This window comes from Anas platyrhynchos, chromosome 8 (genome assembly GCF_047663525.1).
Source record: "Anas platyrhynchos isolate ZD024472 breed Pekin duck chromosome 8, IASCAAS_PekinDuck_T2T, whole genome shotgun sequence".
Lineage (NCBI taxonomy): Eukaryota > Metazoa > Chordata > Aves > Anseriformes > Anatidae > Anas > Anas platyrhynchos.
The window spans coordinates 28,128,794-28,143,523 of NC_092594.1; the positions used below are offsets into that span (position 1 = coordinate 28,128,794).

A 14,730-nucleotide genomic window follows, 5' to 3' on the forward strand; every position below is an offset into this window, starting at 1 on the left:
ACTGGCTGATTAGTTCTGACAAAGAATACTATTCTTTAAATGGTATTTTCATTTTTTAAAAGGCAAGGAAAGTGAATACAAGCATGGTGGATCACATGTGGGAAAACAACCTGCATACAGGATGAAATGGAAGAATTTCTGCCTCCCAGTGTAACACTCGATAATGAAAACATATTTTATTAAGACAGCTACAAAACTTCAAGTCTCTAGTAGTCGTATTTGTAGCTTCAAGGAGCAGTGACCTCTTTAAACCTAGGAGATCTATATAACATTTAGAGATGATATCCACTTGAATGCCGTATTTACTCATACTGAATGCTACAGCAGTGCCTTCACAATCAGAAACCAGCTGAATCTGCATTTCCAAACTCCCAAGTCTTTTTGGTCAAAGAGCTTCATTACACATAACTACAGACCTCTCCCTGCTCTGCAGCGAGATGGAAGACAACAAGGGAGCATCATCTGAGGCTTGCTCTGATCTTTTGCTTCTGTCACGTGGGCTTTGGTCTCACCTATCGCTGCCAGTCTCTGGTTTGTAGTAGTATCATTTACATCTTTATTACTACAATGATATTCAGAAGTCCTCATTAGGATCAGAGCATCGTGCTGAGGGAGCAAAGGTCTGGAAATACTTACAGTGAAAGGGATCAATACTGTGCTGGTAGTCCTAAAGCACCTGCACAGAGGTGGGGATGGGAGGGCTCACATCCCACGTAGCATCTGTAAAACATTTTGTCTTATCTATGAGTATCTGTAAACTATCTCACTCAAAATAAACACCACATCAGGTAAGATACTTAAAAAAGCAACTCAGAAGCCTTGGGATCCTTATGAAATAATGCAAACACTCCTATGACCTAAATTCTCACTAATATCAAAGAAGCAGAAATCAGGCACCAAGTACATTTCTTGTTGTGTGCCCAAATGCTTAAATCCCTTTTCAAAAAAAGAGACTTAGCCCTAGCAATCCTGCAAGAATTCTTTAAATCCTGTGCCTGACAAGCTTTTGAAATGTTAGCCTTTGGGCCACATGATGCCATCTCCAATATTTTATGCCTAGCATTATCAGTGCTGGCAGGGGCCCGGCTTCACAGCTTGAAAATCTGTGCAGAGACAAACATCTGGCAGCAATCTGGATGTGGCTCCTCTTCAGCTGCTGATTAACAGCTCATGCTGGGTTGGGATCGCCACTAAGTCAGGCACCTCCTTATGCCTCTAACCTGACTCCCAGGGGAAGGATAGCAGCAAGCCACAAGAAAAAACATCTGTAGAGCAGACACTGGAACTGATTAGCCTTTTCAGACAATATTCCTCAGTTGTAAGATTCAGGACCTGGACTCCAGTTCTGCTGACAGCAATGGATGCAAGAGTGACAGAAGCAGGTTCACAAATAAGGAAAAAATAAGTCTGCTCCCCCCACTGTACCTGCAACTCTTTCCATCCATTATCTGGTATCAAGACTCCAAGACAGTCTGCCAAAAACGGCTGACAGATGACTGGGATGAGGGGGGAAAAAAAAGCCTGCGACTGTAGTTGCTATGAGACATGTCCTACATAGCCCCAAAAGACCAATGCCACTGCCAGCCTTCTTCTGGGCCATTCAAAAGCAGAATGGAAGCTGTCATGACATGCGCACAAGTCTACTAGACACTGGACAGATGGGGACAGCATAGATTTTATTATACTGTATGGAATGGGGCCCGGGAGCTTTCACATGCGGGATGTCACCACATCTGTCATCAGGAATCAAAGTGCCTTTTCTTCAAGCCATCACCAACCTGGTTAATTCCCATGTGGTGACTGACAGGTTTATATTTGGCTTTTTATCCTTGTGGGGAGGGGGGGGGGGAGGGGGAGGAAGCTTTTGTTGCCTTTTTTTTGGTGGGGGAGAAGTCTGGTGACCTATACACAAAACAGATCTACTGAGAAGAGCAAGGTGACTGAAAAATCAAATGGAAAAGTGAGAACAGTTTCAAGAAAGATAGGTCTGTAGCAAATGGGAATGTTATTGTTACATTTGTCAATACCACACAGTCATATACAGAGGGAGAAAGCAAGGCAGGAGCATAAAACAAGGATCAGAGGCTCCTGAAATGGATGCAAAGAAATTAATCTAATGCACAAGGCTAAGTCTAACGTAAAGCATCACAAATCACATCAATGCATTGAGAAGAATGGTGCGCACACAGTAGCATTGACACTGCTGATAACACAAACTGACAAATATCCTAATATATTAGGCAGAAATATTTTTTCATGCAATATCAGACATGCATGACTTCTTATCCCAGTGATTTCATTCCCTTTTCTGCTAGCAGGAGGATTGAGTTCAGATCCAGTCTAGTCAATGAGATTCTTTCCATCGATTTTTGTGAGCTCTGGCTTAAGCCCACACTTGTCATGGCCAATGGATGTTTCACAGTATTTGTCTTGTCACTGTCCAAAAAGAAAATTATTTCAGTGTTTTGCATATCCATTTGCTGAATCAGGGAGAAAGCAGATTTTGCTAACAGCAGTAGAAAATAGCTTGGAGGAGAAGAGGCAGAATTAATTTCAGACCTTAACAAGCCAAATTACTGAGCTATTCAGTCGCTAATTGAAATGCTGGAATCTAGGAAGGGTTCCTAAAGGCTCTGAATGCACCCAGGTCACCTCACACAGCCTCCAGGTTGCAGGGGGGGACACAAGAAAGGGATTCAGGACAGAAGAATCCAGCCTTATATATACAGAACCAGACATGGTATCAGATTCTCTTTAAGCCTGTACAGTTTTAGTGTACCAGAAGTGGAAAAGGATGTCACAGATTAATTCAAATTATGACTAATAAAGACAGCAACAGGTCTAATAATTTCCCATGTTCTTAAAAAGCTACAAAGAGAACAGGCCATGATGTAGTGCAGCTAAACCAGAATTCAGAAGTGCGTGCAAGGTAACGTATTCCTCCTTCATGCTTGTGTTAACTCATTAACTTAGAGGAGAAAAAAATTAAGCCCCGAGCCTTTTGTTTTCTGTGCATAGATTTCAGGGCTTCACAGACCAAATCATTAGTTTAACAAAGGCTGCAAAAAACTCACAATGTTGAAGAGCAACAGCCTAACTGGGCAATGGGAAATGCAAAACAAAAGAACAATAAAAAGGAAAGCAAAAGCTCCTGAAGAAGCTCCTACAAACACACAGCATTTAGTTAACACAGCTCTGAGTCTTTTTTAGAAACCACAGGATGAAGACAAAAAGTCTCAAATACCTCACTATTCTACTTAAACCTATGGATTTTAAGCTGCTTTTTGAACACCTAATAGTGTCCAGAAATGGAGTCTTCTTGCCCAGCTGGGCTTGATACTCTAGCATAAACTGCCAAGGCAAGCACAGAACGGGCAGGAACAGCACAAAGCTGCTCCAGGGGAAGTTCAGACTGAAAATTAGGAAAAAATTCTCTACTGTGAGGGTGGTCAGACACCGGAACAGGCTTCCTGGCAAGGTGGTTGATGCCCCATGCCTGTCAGTGATCGAGGCATTTGGATAGTGCCCTCATTAATACGCTTCACTTTTGGTTAGCCCTGAAGCAGTCAGGTGGTTGGACTTGATGATCTTTGAAGAGTCCCTTCACACTGAACTCTTCTGTTCCATTCATCTTCACTTTTATCTGACTGCAAAGGAGGAGCGACCTCTTCCATGCTCTCTCAGTAACACAATGACACAATGCTTCCAAAACCATTGCTGCCTGCTGGCTCTCTTCTCTTTCAATGCAGTTTTAAAGAAAGGAAACATTACACTTCTTGTTGTGTGCTCTCCCCAGATAGAGTCTTGGGGAAATTATTTTGACAATTTTTGTTTCCATATTTCAAGCGTGAAGGAATTTTTCATCATTCTTTGATTAAAAACAAAATACACATGCACTTGCACATTCGGAAGGTACTTTCAGCTAAGCTCTCTGACATTACTATTTGTGATATACCACCATTTTGCAGAAAAACAATCAAAATGGAAAAGATATCCCACTTTTTTTAGAGGCTTCTTAGAAAGATGTTCTCAGCTCTGCAATCCCTTATCTTTGAATAAGTCAAAGCCTTTCATTGGGTTTTATGACACCCACAAAAATGCTTTCTGCATCCACAGTATGCATACAAGCTCTATTGCAGATGCCAGCCCCACATACAAAATCCCGTTCACGGAGTTTTATCAGAGCCAGTTAAGTACCCACAGTAAGATAAGGGCATGCTGGCACGGTGCTGAGACCAACTGGCTGAGGAGCAAAATAGTTTGAGGGTTGGCCAAGAAAAGTAAAAATTGAACATGAGCTCATGACAGCGTTGGAAAAGGAAGTGAAAAAGCATGAATGCTGGAAATGAGTAAAAGACTTTGGCTCTAAACAGTCCCCAGGCAGCTCCCAGTCCCATTTTTCCCCCTACGTTTCTGAGTGTCTAGAGGTAGTTTCACTGATAAAGGTTCCCATTCTCTTTGCTGCTGAAACTCTACCAAACAAAATAGCTTTGTTATTCACAGCACAGATACTAAAAACATTTGCAACACCCATGAAAGTCAGCTTTAATGTAGGCATATGCCCTATTTTTATTTTTTTTTCTAACTACAGATCACTCCAGCCACTAAGGCAGAGGGACTGTTTTCTTTGCTGACAGACATACCACACAAAAATGAAAAAGGGAACGATTCTCAGAGAGAGGTAGCAACCCACCTCCAAACCCCTTCAGTCAAGCACCCCATACCGCGATTAATCTCTTAGGACAGAACGTAAGTCAGGACTTCCTAGGTGGATGGCTCCTTTGAAGTAGGCTTTATAGTGGTCTTTTCCTCGTGCAGTGTTGCATTCGCTGCTGCTGCTTAAAAAAACAATACCCCAGGATATGGGACAAATCCCCACATACTACTTTTACCAATAAGTGTGAAGCACCATATGCTACAGGTGGAATCTAATGTTTTAAAGATCATCTATGAAGACTTCTAACTATGCATACATCACCATTTTCAGATGTTTCAGAAACTTAAAACACTGCTTAAGATTTATAAAACACTAGCAATACTACAAGCAATGCATTCACTCAAGACAGAACACAGCTTACTAAACTGGTTTACGTGTGTTCAATAAATCATTTGTAATGAACTGTGAACTCCTCAGAAAAAGATAAATGCAATAAATTAAGTTCATTTGGTAAATGCAGTTATTGACTAGCTATTTAATAAAGCACTCAGACCATATCATATTTCTATAGTACCACATACTTACTAGACTATTCACCACGGAAGCAAGCAAACTTTAATAATAAAAAGAACACTAAATTAATTCTAAATATTATTGACTTGCTCTAGTAGTTAAATACATCATTCATAACAAGTTTAGTGAAACATTTATTCCAAGTTATGCAGCCCTCAGAGCACATTTTCACAGCTGCTGAAATAGTACTGATCTTCTATGCAGTAGCTACTTCATAGATTATGGTGAACGTATTAACAGAGTATGGGCTACCTGGAGCTCAGACAGAAAACCGTTAGAGGGCAAACATTTGGTATCTACCAGAATGGAAGAGGAGGAACACAAACAATACATGAGCAACATGCCCTTGGGGACTTGCAGAGTAAAATCCCTGCTTTCTTTGGTCCTGGAATGATCCTCTAAGTCATCCTCTAAAGGGGCTGATTGTTACAGGTCTTTGAATTTTTGAACTAACATTAAGACTTGCTAGAATCATAGATTTTCAAAGTTTACCTTACTTTCTTGTTTACACCATGTATTTCTGCCCTAGCAGTGAGCACAGAGTCTTGGACTCTGTATGAGAAAGGCAGCTGGTGCAGTTCCTTCAAGCAGGACACTTACATTACAATTAGCAGATCAAGATCCCAACTTCTTCAAACAGCTTAAAAAGTTAAGCAGGAAAACATTTTTCTTCATCAAGGCATCTTTTCTCTATTTCATAAGAACATGTTTTGCAGGTAAGAGTTGATTCTTCTTTATTCCAATCTCATTCATGTCCCAAATCAAAAACAAAAATGAAGATGCAGCCACTACAGTGTTTCCTGACCTATTTTTTTTTTTTTTAAATACATACCAAACCCATGTAGAGTTTCAGCAAACTATTGCTTTTTCATGAACATTCATGAATCCTACTGACCACTGCTCACTTTGGCTTGGGGATATAGCTTTGTCACTCCATCTGATTTCAATTAAGCTCTGCCTTTTTCTTTGAAGTACTGTGCAAAGCATTAGCTTGTTACTTTACATTGACAGGAGCTCTGTGGGATTTGATTCAGTTCTTTCTTACTCCAGTGAACCCTTGCTGATAGTAATGAAGTTGTACTACTTCATCCAGGAATTTGATTATTGCTATGCAGATAAAATATGTAAAACACCACAAGTTTTTCTACATTTTTAAGGAATTTAGTGCTGCACCATTTATAATATGGAAATGTGTTCAGGTTTACTGAAGCACCCAAGATTGTTTGTAACACCTCTGCAGGGTGATACGTGACTGCTTAAAATACCTCTCCTGTTTTCCTCTGTCCCAGTATCATTCTCTTTTTTTCCTCCATTTCAATAAAGTTTTTAACTGTTAAATTTTTAAATGTGTTTTATGTTAGCAACGCAACAACATAAAATGGCTTCAGACTCCAGTACAGCTAGTAAAATGGTTAAAGCAAAACCAGTCCCCTCCACCATGACCAGAACACATTCCCTACATCAAGACCAGAACAGTTTCAGTCTCATCACCGGAACTAATAAAATCCATATATTTGTCCTGGAAACTCATGGACACAGGAAAAAAATTCTGATGCCTTAGCAGTTCTTGAGTAATTGTAATCAGAACAACAATATATTTATTAAAAAACAAAATGACTGCTCTGTTACAACACTCCTGTAAAAAAAAAACATTGCTTATTCTGCAAGAAATTAGATCCTTTCTTCAGCAGTTACAGGTCAAGCCCCACAGAGAGCAGGCTAATTAATCCCATTTGAGTACAGTCAGAGCTGACCTTGTACAAGTTATAGAGAAATATGCAAAAGCCTAAACAAGAAAAATTCAAATTAAAAGAAACTAGAACTTCAAGCTCTTCCGTCTGCTCAGAACTTTGTTGTTGCTGAGCTATCTGCTATGAAAACAATACCTCTTTCCATTAGAAAAAAAAATGATAAAACACCTGCAGCATCCTGTTTTCTTAGATACCAGACTTAACTAGATGGCTAAGAAGTTAGCAGATAATTCAGGAAGACCCCTTCGTGATAGCCAAGGTAGACGTAAACTTGATACAACCATTTGGCAAATTACACCACACTGTTGTTTTGCTTGGATGAAGCCAAGCAAGAAAACAAACTGGATTTAAGACAGAACATTATTCTGGCTTATGTTCAGTCTCTGCTTATTATTTTGGCTGACTTCTGTTAAGTTATTATCCCTTAAAATATGAGAGGGTGTTGAAAAATACAACAGTAATTGTTCAATGCAGGTGTGTATTAAAGGCTGAGTTGTTACAGTTAGCCTTAGTTTATATTCTTTATTAAAAGGAGCTATTAAAAGATTTTTGCAAGAGGAAAGCCAGTATCAAAATCTCTGATTATAGGTCTGGAGGATAGAGTCCAACAGGCAGTTTTGCATTAAACCTAACCTGAAAAATTCTGATCTTTGAAGGTTGGTAACACCAACCAAAACTACACGCTAACAGAAAGGACTGTTTATTTACAGATTCCATACATACATCTCAGTTGGAAAAGCCAGAATGTTTTGTTCCTATTGTATATGGAGGTCTGAATAACTGAAAATGAAACTACTCGAGTCATGCACAATAATCTACTAATGTCCTCCAGTCTGTCTCAAACTAACCCACAATATACTAAAAATACTATATTCATACCTTACAGTGTCTAAGAAATAACGTTTTGGAGCTGGAAGAAGTCTTGAAAAGCCAGAAACTACATCAAGAAAGACAGGATGAGATACAAAATCAGCAGTCATATTTGCCTTTATCCTCTGTCCACCTGAACGTGAATGTGCATACAAAAACACACACGCTCCAATCCAGTCTTGCCAGCAGCTATTTAAAGATGTGCTTATTTGCCAATGATAGCAGACCTACAATAACATTCCTAGTAATGCAAAATCCACTCTGTGGCATGCTTGCAGTAAGCTATGTTTTGTTTCCATCTTTGTACCAGAAAAAGACTCCAGTCTAGTTCAGGAGTCAGAGTATCATAAATCTGTTAGGTGAAGTCTGTCCTTCTAGATGCGAAGCATATGACACCCACTATTAATATGCAATTTGACTGGGAACCTGGACTGTTTTAGTTGTTTCAGCTTTTAGATTCAAGGTGAAGATCATGGCAGGGTATTAAGGCATAAACTCATTTGAATCTTCCTGGATGACAAGTAAGCACAGCTAGCAGGAGGACCAAAGCCACACTAAAGCAAAGATCTGTGACCATAATGTTAGAATGCATTCAGTGTACAGGCACCAGTGGATTGACCTTTGTTTCCTACAAGCATTCTAGAATGACGCTTACCAGGAAGTGTTTTAGCAGGCTGTTGATTTTAAGCTATGGTAAATTAAATGGCTGAATGGGCTGGGGAGTATGGAGGTTGTGAATAGTTTGACAATACATTAGCACCATAATCCTCACAAAAACATAAGGTAATGAGAACAAAGCAAAACAATTTTCCTTACCTCCCCTGAATCCTATAGGATTAGGTTTCTGTATATCTAGCAGACACCGCCCATAAACTACATTGTATGCTCTAGCATTCCAGTAAAAATAATGGTGTGAAATTCAAGTAGCAGTCTAACCATACACACTTCGGTTGGGCAAAACTCAACATTTTCTGTGCCTACACTATAGCCCTTGAGCAACAAGAAAAGGTTGTTGTTCAAGACAGGATTTCAGCAGAAATAGCTGGAATACATCACTTCTGTTCACTTTACTTAGCTGTAATAAGGGCATATGTATCAAACATTCCTTCACTTATCCTTAATTAAAAAAATAAATTTGTAAAGAAGAATTTTCATACTATTAGCAAGCTATAAACCTCATTCCAGATCAGTCTCTCTTGTATAATTACATAAAGTTTATTCTCTTAGTGAAAGTGATAATAACCCTGAATATGGGTTTTAAATAGGGCCTTTGGGAAAAAAAGGCCAGATGAATCAGCAAACTGAAGAAAAAAGCTGAAAGATGGACTTTTGCACTTGCACACTCACATACCATCAAATTACAGCAGACTTATGGAATCTGAACGGTTTAGGTTGGAAGGGACCTTAAAGATTATCTAGTTCCAACACCCTATTGGTTTAGCCAGGTTTTTCTGTCTAGCTGAAAATATGCGACAAAAGCAGTTACATTCCACCACTTCAGATTTATTTATTTATTTTTTTACTGAAGTGCCTTTTGCATGGAAAAAAGAAAAAAGCTATAGGACATCTAAATACATAGATCTGCCATGTTAAAGTTTGCTGCCAAATACAATTCTTCAGGATCTCTTACAAGTATTGCAAAGTGCAATTCCTTTCAATAAAAGCCTGTATTTAATTGCAGTGGCCTTAATAAAGGATCACGAACACCACATTCAGGACTACTAGACAGTAATTTATTCATCCCCTCAGCCAATTGGTTAAAGAATCCTCCACCTCATCTGAAGGGCCGCCATTTCCAGCTCTTCAATGTACTCTGAGTAGAAACAAACTCTTCATGGTTTTCACCTTCTGGAGGTATCACCTCCAGTACGCCAACTTAGCAAGACTAGAGAGAGAAGCAAAGTGTTTGACCGGCACATAGCTGAGGATGATTCTGTTGACACAGCTATTAGACATGTTTCAATAAACCTGCTACATATGGTGTACTGTAATTAACATTATCAATAGCAGCAGCATTGTAGAAATCGTTAACAGAATAATTAAGACTTGGAGACCTGACCTCTAGAGATAACTTAGTCCAACTCCTTGCCTAAAGTAGGCCTAACTTTAGTCACTTACCTCACACTGCCTCAGGCCTCGGCCTGGTCAGTTTTGAAAGTTTCCAAGGGTGGATATGCCAAGCCTCTGTACCAGTGTTATTCCAGTCTTTGTGGGATTTTTTTCTCCTTATGTTTCTTTGGAACTGTTCTTGCTTCAAGTTGTGGCTGCTGACTCTTTCCACAGAGTGCACCTCTGTGAAGAGCCCACCTCCATCTTCCCTACGCTGGAGGTAGCAGAAGACCGCTAGTAGCTACTGCTCAAGTCTTTTCCAGGCCTAGCAAGCCCAGCTCCCTCAGACTCTTCTCGTAACATTTTTCTTTTCTAAAAACTTGCGCATGCATTAGTGGGTGGTTACCGGCCTTCCACTGTTCTTCTCAAAGGAGAAACCTCAGATTTCAGGATTTTTTGCTTTTAATTATGCTTTTTCTGTAGAGAGAATGCATACGCACACCAGCTTCCCACACACACGGACATATTTGCTTCTTGTTCTAGGCAACGATCACAGAGGTAAACATGCTCACAAGTCCATTCAACAACGCTTTTCTGTCTTACTTGTCACACTTCAATAACTCTTAGCCTGCAACAGGGAAAAAACAGGACCAAGGCCTAATGTCCACTGGGTGCCTATATTTACCAGAGAAAAGCTTTGAAAATCCCCACAGAGGTCTTTTTTGAAAACAGGCCCCAATTAAGCCAGATGACAGGCTGTCATTACAAGAAGCATCTTCAGGCACCTCATCTCCACAGTCCAGCCAGGTGCAATCCACTGTTGGCTTTCAGAAAAATGCCAGTACCCCCATGGTCCTGCTCCCGTAGGCAGCCAGCACTACCACTCCTAGCCGGGGCGGCAGCCATTTTATGTCACCCCTCCAGCCCTCCTGCAGCTGGCTTTCAAGGAACAATGTTTCTCTCAGCAGAGCAAGAAAAACAATTGTTTGTATCTGTTTTGTTTTTGTTTTGTTTGTTTTTTGTCTATCAGCACACACAAAAATCTAGTGTAATAGCAAAAAAAAAAAAAACACCAAGCTTTGCCTTCCTCTCAGAAGGACATCAGGAACACCTGGTGATACAGCCTACTGTATTATGCATACATTGCCATAAAATCCCCACCCGCAGTATGAATCGCCAGTCTAAAATACAAATTAAACCCAAGAAAACATTTAAAATGCAGTCCCTCTCACAGTTCTGCAGTAAATCTTATTCTACTTACCACATTTATTTAGTGCTTTAGTAGCAGCAATGAAATTAAGACACAGAAAAGCCTAGTCTACTAGTCTGTTACTTCTTCCTAATGGTAGACAGAAAAAAAGCAATAATATACAGCATCTTCTAATCTGTCCACAAATATATTTTACTACTTCAGTGCTGGAGAAGTCTATGTGCCCATCCATACGGGGCCAGAGACAGACCCTGCTTTCCTCTGCATTGCTACCACCAGACTCTGCCCATCAGTAATTCCACCACCAGCCAAATCCACAGAGGGACAGTTGCCTTCCACAGCTGTAACTCCTATGTCTTTCCCCCTTCATGGGTCTGGGAAGGGAAGGATAGACTCACACCCAGCCTCTCTGGAATTGGATAGAGCAGTTAACTGAGGTATTTGAAAAATTTTTTATTTAATATCATTGTGCAGGTGGAAGTTAACATTTTATATATATATATATATATATATATATATAAAATATTCTGTTATTCAGCAATTCTAAAGCACTAGAGTAAGAAAAGTTTTCATCTTTATGTTTAAGGTTCTCTTGTTTGCATCAGTTCTGCAAAGAAATAAAGGATGTGTGCTGTGAAAACTAACATTGTTACCTGATTGTTGTTTGTTTGTTTTTAAATGCAGATTTCATAATCAGTCCCTCATGCAACAGAAGCCTGTACATTTTTGCATTTATTGCATAAAATTCAATTTCACATCCTGATACAAAAACAACTGAACCTTTAAAGTCCATACAAATATTAGAATATGAAGATGAGAAGGTATAAAATTTCTTGCAAGTAACATTTGATAAATATAATGTAATTACATTTCAGAATTATTAATATAGTTTTTCCTGTAATTTCCAACGGATGTCTTAACACAGCTGATGAAGAAGTAGCCCGACCTAATTCCCAGTTCTATCGTAGTTGTTTGTTATGTTGTGGACAGCACTTCCGGGATTTTTTTTCCCCTAATAGTGTAATATATTAAGAACCAGAAGTAACAACCCTCATCAAAACTTAGCCCAAGTGTCTATTATTGGACCTGATCTCCAGACTAAGGTTTCAGGAGACAGCTTTACATAAATTTTAAAAATGGTAATACTCGTCTATTTGCAAGCTAGCATTTCAAAGCATGTGTTGCCTAAATCTGCTTTGAATTAGGCCTTTGCATCTGCTATTATACTTCAAAGAGATGACTTCAATTAAACTTAATTACTTCCTTCCATAGCTTTGGATACAGCTCTTACTATATTTCATTTCTCTCACAGACTGCGTGGCAAATAAATGACTAATAGAAGTACAAAAACAAAAACTATTAAGCAAATACATTACATATACACAGCAATAGTGTACATGTATTACACTAATTAAGTTATTGTCATAGTCTGCAATCACACAAATGGAACAGTAAGAGGTAACTTCTCACACAAGATCAACAAAACCAGGCTCATCCTTTGAAGTTTTTAATACCTTTCTTACCTAATTTATAGAGTTTTTAGATTCCTGAAAGCAAACAAGCCTATTAAAACACAGTTACTTTATACTTTTTACTCAATAATAGGTTATTGAAAAATAGCATCTAGGCAGCAAGCTGGCTACTAATTATATTCCTCTCTATCCTGTTTGTCTAGTAGTCCCAGAAACATACAAAATAACTGTCCTTTCCAGTCACCTTGAATACCACACACGATTCAATATGAATCTTGTAATCTCACTTCGGTTTCCCCCCATCTTCAGAGGTACGAGGAAGCACACAAACAAGAATTGGGTTTTAATCAGAGCACGAGGCGAGGTAAAGCAATGGTAGTACTAGCATGTAAGCATAGCAATTCTTCCTATTTCTTTTGGATGAAAAAGCCTCAAGGATTTTATTTATTTATTTATTTATTTTAAGGCATAGTTCATATATTATAGTTGGCTATTACTATTTTGATACAAGGTTAAAACAATCTTACATCTGCTAAAGAGAAAGAGTGGAACAATGTTATCCTACCATTTCTGTTCCAGGCAACAAAATAACCTGTTTCAAAACAGACATTTTTCTGTTACTAATAAAACAGTGAGAAACAACCAGCAATTAATAAAGCACACAGCTGTTTATGTAAATCTTTACTGAGCAAAAACACAATGCCAAGTAGCTGTCACATATCTAAGGCTGTTAAAGCCACAGGTCTTTTAAGGTCTTAACGCCAATTTCAAAACACATTTTCATTTGGTACAAAAAGTTTCCACCCAGTAAATAATTTTATTATCAATTCAACATTTGGGTTTTTATTTTGTTTATCTCCCCAAGTAGACTTCCTGCAGTTTTATCTAAACGACTGATGAGTTCTCCATTTTCCTTCCTACAAGGATGCTTATTTCCATAAATGGATTACTCTTTCCCATAATTTGCTTTAGAGCACTTTCATGCAATGCTTCACAAGACACTTTACAAATAAAACACCAGTGACTTAATGGTGCCATTAGCAAATCATGGCAAGAGATGGTACTTAGCTTTGAGGCCCACAAGTCAGTTCTTCAGGCCTTATTCACAAGGGGCTGAGAACTTCCCTTAGAGGGCAAGATTTGGCAGACAGACAAAAATTAAAAAGCAGGAAATGTGTTAAATTCCATTTTCTTTTCACTGTCACTGAATGTTTTGCTGCAGACTTTGAAGCTGAAAGGTAGTTACAATACATCTCCACATATCTGTGACCTGCATGATATCTACCTTTTGGGAGATGCACTTTTCATTGTGTGATCGTTCTTCATTGCAATGGCCTCAGGCAGATTTGAAACTGATGATCAGAGGTAAGAGGTAAAGTAAGAGTCTGTAGCTCTAAAAGCTCTTGCAATTAGTATTCAGAACAAGCACACTAAAGTCAGCCTCTCCCACTGGAATCCATGAATGGCTAGTAGTAATAAGGTCTCGTGTAAGATCTCAGTAGTGAAAAAAGCACAGCCAATCTGGTTCTTCTAATACTTCTGGTTAACATTGGTTTTGGCAAATATCTAAAGCTGACTTTTGGGAAGCATTTATTTTCCAACCACCATCTGAAATACCAGACAGACCAAGAGGCAAAGAAAACTACGCAAACAAAGCTTAAACAAAACAACAGCTGAGCTTCACACAATGTACCTTGAGTACAAGCACTCCATGGGGACACCAGCTGAATTCACACACCACCCTCTAGACAGAAGTGTACATACACACAGAGTTATCAGACCACATCTGGGGCAATAAAGGGCCTAAGAGCATAAGTCCAACATACATGGACATCAACTCTATTATACTATTTAAGTACAATTACCATCTAAAACTATAGCATTAGTGCTACTCGAATACAGTACTACTTCTTAAATAATTCAGCTACCTACCCCTTTCACCCACTGTTAAAATGTAGAAGTTAATCAATGCAGATATTTTGTGGTACCCAGAGTTTCTGCAGGATTACAGATGAGCAGTAGTGGTGCATAGAGACAAGGAGACAGGTGACCCATGTGCATTGTTCAAAGGTAACAAAGCTAGATAGCGTGCAACCTACTCAGCTGAGCGTAGCTGGACAAGGTCACAGAGGTATCTACAAGTCCAGG

General features: G+C 39.0%; 1 protein-coding gene across 4 annotated transcripts in view; it reads right to left on the reverse strand.

The window, feature by feature from the left end:
* The window catches only part of ST6GALNAC3 (ST6 N-acetylgalactosaminide alpha-2,6-sialyltransferase 3), a 237,898-nt gene that overhangs the window by 195,163 nt on the left and 28,005 nt on the right, over nt 1-14,730 (reverse strand). The window contains exon 1 of one of the 4 annotated variants that reach the window (XM_038182905.2): nt 7,861-7,958. The exons of the other annotated variants lie outside the window; for them this stretch is intronic. The gene's annotated coding sequence lies outside the window, so the exon portion shown is untranslated. Of the gene's footprint in view, nt 1-7,860; nt 7,959-14,730 lie in introns of those variants that run through there. 4 annotated transcript variants of the gene reach the window in all.